The sequence below is a fragment of the Hipposideros armiger genome, unplaced genomic scaffold (genome assembly GCF_001890085.2).
Source record: "Hipposideros armiger isolate ML-2016 unplaced genomic scaffold, ASM189008v1 scaffold_175, whole genome shotgun sequence".
NCBI lineage: Eukaryota > Metazoa > Chordata > Mammalia > Chiroptera > Hipposideridae > Hipposideros > Hipposideros armiger.
The window spans coordinates 1,810,169-1,817,878 of record NW_017731525.1 but is presented as its reverse complement, the minus strand read 5'-3'; the positions used below and the strand labels follow the sequence as shown (position 1 = coordinate 1,817,878).

Sequence of the window (7,710 nt, the reverse complement as noted above, 5' to 3'; positions counted from 1 at the left end):
ATGTGGGATCCGAACCGGGGCCCTCTGGCGTCCCAAGCCAGTTCTTAACCATCGCGCCACTCGGCCGGCCCTATAGGATGTGTTCTTTTCAGGTGCACATGCAGTGTTCATTCACCAAGATGGACCATATACTAAGCTATAGACAAGTCTCTAATTTCAAATAATGGAAATGTTGTAGAGTATTCATTCATTGACAATAATCGGAGTAAGTTAGGAATCAATACAAGATAGAAAATCCCCAAATATTTGGAAATTAAATAGTACACTTCTTTATTTTTCCTGTGTCAAAGATGAAATCATAAAAAATATTAGAAAACATTTGAAGCGAATGGTAATGAAAACACTGAAGTTAGTAGAAAGCTAAAGCCGCATTTTTTAATGGAAACTTTTAATGTTAAATGCTTATTTTAGAAAAAAGAAAGGTTTAGGGCTGGCTGAGTGGCTCAGTTGGTTAAGAGTTAGCTTAAGAGCGTGAACTCTGAGCAACAGGGTCGTTGGTTCGATTCCCACATGGGCCAGTGAGCTGCACCCGAGCTGAACTGCCGCTGAGCTGCCAACAGGTGGCAGGATGGCTCAGCTGGTGAGAGCACGTGCTCCTAACAACAGGGTTGCCTGTTCGATGGTGGGCTGTGCCCACCCGCAACTAAGGCTGAACTCGGCACCTTGAGCTGAGCTGCCATCCAGATGGCTCAGTGGATAGAGTGTGTGCTCTTAACAACAAGGCTGCTGGTTCAGCTCCTGCATGGGATGGTGGCTATGGCCACCCGCAACTAAGATTAAACACAGCACCTTGAGCTTAGAGGCCAGGAGCTGCTGACAGGAAGCCAGATGGAGACTGACGCCCTCTACAGCTAAGATTGAAGAACAACAACTTGGCTGGTCCTCCTCCCCAATTCCCCAACACTTCCTCTCCCCCAATTCCCCAATATTTTTTTTTTTTTAAGAAAGGTTTAAAATCAATGATCTGACAAACTTTCTGTAAAGGGCTAGACAGTAAATATTTTAGTCTTTGCAAGCCATGTAAAAAATAATTTTTAACACACACACACACACACACACACACACATATACATACACACACACCTCCTCCTAACTATTTAAAAATGTGAAAACCATTCTTAGTTGGAGAGTAATACATAAACAGACCATGGGCCTGATTTGGCCTATGGACTATAGTTTGCTGAATCCTGACCTATGCTTCCATCTTAAGCTTCTAGAAAAAGAACAAATTAAACCTAAAGTAAGTAGAAGGGAGGAGATATCGATAACAGTTAATTAAATAAGAAATGGACAATTCAGAATATCAATGAAGCCAAAATGGTTCTATGAAAAGATCAATAAAATTGATAAATCTCAAGCCAGACTAATCAAGAAAAAAGGAAAAAAGACAGAAATTACCACAATGAGGAATAAAGAGTCAACATTTCTACAGATATTAAAATAAAAGAATATGTATAACTTTATATTAATAAATTCAGCAACTTAGAGTAAATAGACAAATTCCTTGAAGGACACAAACTATCAAATATTGATGGACATGCAAGAAGAAAGAGATAATATGAATAGCCCTCCATCTAGTAAAGAAATTGAATTGATAGTTAAAAACCTTCCCACAAGAAAGTTTTCTGTCTAGATGGCTTCACTGGTGAGCTCTAGCACACATTTCAAAAGTAAATAACAAAGCTCTGCAGACTTTTCCCGAAAACTGAAGAGGAGGAAACGTGTCCTAACTCATTTGATTAAGGTAGCTTTATCCCGACACAGCCACTACAAGAAAAAAACCCCTGCAGACCAGTATCCCTCATGAGTGTAGACAAAAGTGTTTAACAAAAGATTAAATAGCAGTCAACAGTATCCTTAGTGGGGATGCAAACCCATTGCCTGCACAACATCTCCCTGGGCCTCTCCATGTCTGCTCTGTGAGATGTGGGGCCAGTGGAGGAACTGATAGCACACATGATGCTCATGTTCCATGCTATGCCGTGAGTAAATAAGTTCTGTGTTTCTGACCTAGGACTATTGGGTGGTGTGGCGGTATCGATGAAACAGTAACAGGCTACTTTGTTAGCCTGCCTGGAATGTGAAAAATCTCAGGTCCCTCGCAGTTCTTAACAGTTTTGGCCATGAGGACGGAGTGGTGACAGGGACATGGCTTTCTGAAAGAGGAAGGATGAGGGCCTTGCGGGCTGGGTTAGCGGATAGGAAAAGACTCTCTGGCATCTGCTAGTGGATGCTCTTACTCAAGTGATGGGCAAGGGTGGCACGGGCAGGAGGAGTAAGAGTCCTCCAGTGTTCTGCCTCTTAATGACTATTCAGGTGCTGAGCTGAGAAGTAGCCCAAATGGTGCTTTGGTTGTTGTACACTCAGTGCCCTGGCCCCAGATGACAGGAGTGTGGCTGTAGCTACTGAGTTAAGGAGTCCTCTAAGGTGAGAAAATGGTGTCATAACTGAGGATATAGAGCTTTGGTGGGATTGAAAACATTAGAAGTTTGTGTAGTTGATCTGCAAGTGTGGGTGCATGAAACTGAAAGTTAATGCGCTGTCAGGCTGCTATCTCCCTTCATGGTCTGACCTTTCCCTCCTCCTACACCTTGACTTGAGGTGTTTTTAAGGAGAAAGATGAATAGGAGTTGAGCTGAGGTCTCCCAGTCCTTAAGGGGTATCAAACGCCATACCCACCTGTCTAACTATGCTGGGGGAGCTTCAGGGAGAGGAGGGAGTCAACCTTTTATGGCTCTGTTGGGTACTGGCACCTGTCACCTTCCCACCTTGTTCTGTGGGAGATGGAGTATTCGATGCAGCTGATAGGGCTTGGGCAAAGTTTGCAATAGGCAAGGGAAGCTCATGTGACATTGTGGGTGGGGCCCTTTGTTGTGTACTGTTTGACTTCCATTGCTAAGGTCTAATTAGTACTGATGTTTTATATATGTGTACTGTAAATGCTCCTACGTGCCAGAGGGGACAATGCTGATCAGGAAAGAGCCACGCGTAGAGAAGTGCTAGTACTTTGGGTTCCCCAAACCCTAGTGATTCCTTTGAGCTATAAGTTATTGTGACTCATGATTCTGCAGTATATACAAAGAACTCATGCAACTCAATAAAAAGACAGAAAAAACAAAACAAAACAGTTTTTTTTTAAGATTTTATTGGGGAATTGGAGGAATGAAAAGCGTTGGGGAATCGGGGAAGGTGAACAGACAAGTTGCTGTCCTTTTGTTCTTCAGTCTAGTTGTGGAGGATGTCGCTTCACTGGCCCATGTTGGTATTAATGATCATTGAGCTCTTCCCGGCTGAGGCAGATTGGTCGCCGGCCACTGGACGGCCACTCACGGTGCCTCACAGTGGGTCATGGCAGCTCACAGCGGGTCACGCTGGCTGCCGGCCACTCACGGTAGCTCACAGCAGCCCACTGCAGCAGGGGCTGCAGCCTACACCATCANCGGCTGCTGGCCGCTCACGCTGGCTGCTGGCTACATCCGGTAGCCCATGGCAACCCACTGCCACAGAGACTACAGCCCATGCCTTCACCGGCGACTCACAGCAGCCCAGCTCCAGGTCGAGCTGTTGTTTAGCATCTTAGCTGTGGAGGGCAGTGTCACTGGCCCTCATATGTGGGATCCGAACCGGGGCCCCCTGGCATCCCAAGCCAGTTCCTAACCATTGCGCAACTGGGCTGGCCCTGTTGCTTTCACTTTTATATCCCACATATGAATGAAGTCATGGTTCTTGACTTTTTTTTGTCTGACTTATTTCACTTACATGATAATCTCAAGATCCATCCATGTTGTCACAAATGGCACTATTTCCCTCATGACTGCGTAATATTCCATTGTGTATATCTACCGCATCTTCTTTATCCAATTGTTTATCAAAGGACACTTCGGTTGTTTCCATATTTGGGCCACTGTGCAATGCTGCAATGTACACAGGGGTACATATATCTTTACAGATAAACGTTTTCACATTTTTTGGTTAGATACCCAGAAGAGGGGATTGCTGGGTCGTATGGTAATTCTGTTCTTAATTTTTTGAGGAATCTCCATACTGTTTTTCATAGTGGCTGTACCAATTTACATTCCCACCAGCAGTGTATGAGAGTTCCTTTTTATCCATAGCCTCTCCAACACTTTTTGTTACTTGTCTTGTTGATAATAATCATTCTAACGGTGGGTGTGAGGTAGTATCTCATTGTAGTTTTAATTTGCATTTCCCTAATAGCTAGTAAAGTTGAGCATTTTTTATATCTGTTGCTGTTTGTATGTCTTCTTGGGAGAAGTACTGTTAGGTCCTCTGCCCATTTTTTAATTGGATTGTTTGGGGTTTTTTTTGTTGTTGAATTTTGTGAGTTCTTTAGATATTTTGAATATTAACCCCTAGTAAGAGGCATTGTTTGCAAATACCTTCTCCCATTCGGTAGGTTGCCTCTGTTTTCTAGGTTTCTTTTGCTGTGCAGAACCTTTTTAGTTTGATATAGTCCCATTCACTTATTTTTGCTTTTACTTCCCTTGCCTTTGAGGTCTAATTCATAAAATCCTCTCTGAACTCAAGGTCCATAAGTTTAGTACCTATACTTCTATGCAATTTATTGTTTCATGTCTTATATTTAGGTCTTTGATCCATTTTGAGTGAATTTTGGTAAATGGTCACATATAGCAGTCTAGCTTCATTCTCTTGCTGTTCTTTCCATTTTTTCCCAGCACCATTTATTGAAGAAGTTTTCTTTTCTCCATTGTATGTTTTTGGCTCCTTTGTCGAAAATTATCTGCCCATACATATGTGGGTTTATTTCTGGTTTCTCAGTTGTATTCTATTGGTCTATGTGTCTGTTTTTCTGCCAATACCATGCTATTTTGGTTTGTGTTTTTTTTTTTGTAGTATAAATTGAAATCAGGGAGTGTAATACTTCCAGCCATGTTCTTTTTAATTAGGATTGTTTTGGCTATTTGGAGTCTTCTGTGATTTTATACAAATCTGATGATTTTTTTGTTCTAGTCCTTTTAAAAATGCCATTGGGATTTTGATGGGAATTGCATTAAATCTGTATATTGCTTTGGGAAATATGGCCATTTTAACTATGTTGATTCTTCCAATTCATGAACATGGAATTTCTTTCCATTTCTTTGTGTCTTCAACTTTTGTTATAATATCTTGTAGTTTTTAGTGTATAGGTCCTTCAAATCCTTGGTTAGTTAAGTTTATTCCTATTTTATTCTTTTTGTTGCAATTACAAAAGGAATTGTTTTTCTCATTTATTTTTCTGAAATTTCATTGTTAATATATAGGAACGCAATGGGTTTTTGTACATTGATTTTATATCCTGCAACTTTGCTTCATTTCTTTGTTGTTTCTAATAGTTTTTTTGTGGAGTCTTTGGGGTTTTCTATATAAGAATCATGTCATCTACAAAAGTGACAATTAAATGTCTTCATTCCCAATTTGTATGCCTTTTATTTTTTTCTCTTGCCTGATTGCTCTGGCTAGGACTTCCAGTGCTATGTTGAACAACAGTGGTGATGGGGCATCCTTGTCTTGTTTCTGATTTTAGAGGAAAAGCTTTCAGTTTTTCAACATTAAGTATGATATTAACTGAGGGTTTGTCATATATGGCCTTTATTATGTTGAGGTACTAGGAAAAGAATTCTCATTTGAATTATAGTATATCACATAACTGTCTTCATAGTAACCCTGCAAGTAAACTGAGGCTTATAAAGATTATTGCTTAGGTTTACACATTCAACAACTGGGAGAGCCAAGATTTGGAAATGGATATTTCTGATTTGAATCTCTGTGTTTTTTTCTACCATGTTAATCGTAAGCATGAGTAATGTACAGTCCCCCTTTACAGGGGAAAAGAAAATATTGTAGACCTCCAGTATTGGCCTAAATAATTTTATTAAATATTTAATTTTTAGATGTTTATAAATATAAATTCCTTATGCTTATTACTTTTATACAAGTATAAAACAAAAGTAAATTTATAAATGAAATATGAACAAAACTGTAAAACAAATTAAATTTAGGGTGATGATGATGTTGTTTTGCTGAAATGAAATCTTTCTTTGCATAGTGAATATATTGGGTTGTTGAAAAAGTCATGACGTATTTCTTCTATGTTTTTCATTGCAAAAATGCGTCATGACTTTTCCGACAACCGAATACTATTGTCTGCCTTGGCAAGGTGTGCAGTTTTCTATATATTATATATTCTAATATATCTCAATTCCTACACCACTTTTCTGTATTTGAATGCTCCAAAGCTTTCTCTAAATCATAAGTTAGGTGGTTTGGCTTTTATTTGGCATAAATATATCATTTACCTTGTAAGACCCTTCTGTGCCTTTTTCTTTAGCTCACCCTAACTCTAGTACCGTTGATTGCAGATATGAGGTGGTTATCCAGATGATTCAGAATATACTTTTTCAAAATATATCATCAAAATGAAAATACAGACGTTTCAAATCTTCATCAGGACTCATGGCTTATGGTCCACTGCTCCTAATTAAGTTTGAGAAATGTAGTTCTGTAGCTAGTTTTTGAGATGTTGATGCTTGATTTTAGAAATCAAAGTTAAAACCCAAATAGAATAGTGAACCAGTTAGTGCTGGTGATAATTTCTAGGTACAAAAGTATGCTTCTTAAACACTTGGATATTTCTGTCTAAACATCTGCAATTATTCATCTGAAATATGGTCATAGGTTATCACTTCATATTATTATGTGTAACAATGAAAACAGGTGTTCACCCAGGTTGTCCTCCACGTGTAACTAAGAAAAGAACAGTGTTTCAGCATTAGTAATATTCTACAAGAAACTTTAAAAAATGTAAAGGCATAGAGCATTTGTCATTTCTATCTTATGTTAATTTTTCATTTTATATTTAATTCATTTATTTTCATTGTTGCTGTCCTAAATTAGACCCTCCATTTAACAGTCTTGAACTAATTACTGTAATAGCCTTCTAACTGATCTTACTGCCTCTAGCCCAAATAATGTACTGATATGAAGTTAATCTTCCTAAAGCACAGCTGTGATCATGCCATTCTATTGATTTTTAAGCTCTGTCAGGGCAAGGTGTTTGGTTAATTTCCCATAATGCCCTCCACAAAGTTGATAAGCAATAAGTATTTGTTAATCAAATGACTGATAAATCATAAGCTAGTTAAAAGCTAAGAGAACCTTGTAGATTTTAAAATGGAATGTATTGCGGAGTATATTGAAAAGGAGTTTTTCAGTTTGTTAGTGTTCTTACGACAATGTGAGTTTGTTATTTTATTTGAAGTGTTGTGAAGTCTCCGCATTATATAAACCTATCCTAATCAAATAGACAAACCAAAGTTATCTTTCAGAGCCTAGTGTACATAATGCTAATTTTAGATGACACCCCTTCACCATGATTCATGTATTCATTCTTCAGGTTTGTATTAAGAGGTTATTATTTGCCAGTGCTGTTCTAGGCGCTGGGGATAGGGGATACAGTGGTGATGAAGACAGACAAGTCCCTGTCCTCATGGAGCTTGCATTTTAAAGAAGTAGGGGAGGGAGAATCAGACTGTAAACAAAGGGATTTTTTTTTTTTTAAGATTTTTATTGGGGAATTGGGGGATGGGAACAGTGCTGGGGAATTGGGAACAGCCAAGTTGCTGTTGTTTTGTTCTTCAGTCTAGTTGTGGAGGGCGTTGCTTCACTGGCCCAAGCTGGCACCATCATTGC

At 39.1% G+C, this 7,710-nt stretch overlaps 1 protein-coding gene across 1 annotated transcript in view; it reads left to right on the top strand.

Annotated features, from left to right (window-relative positions):
- LIN54 (lin-54 DREAM MuvB core complex component) overlaps positions 1-7,710 on the top strand; it is an 88,801-nt gene that overhangs the window by 10,113 nt on the left and 70,978 nt on the right. The gene's annotated exons all lie outside the window — the stretch shown is intronic.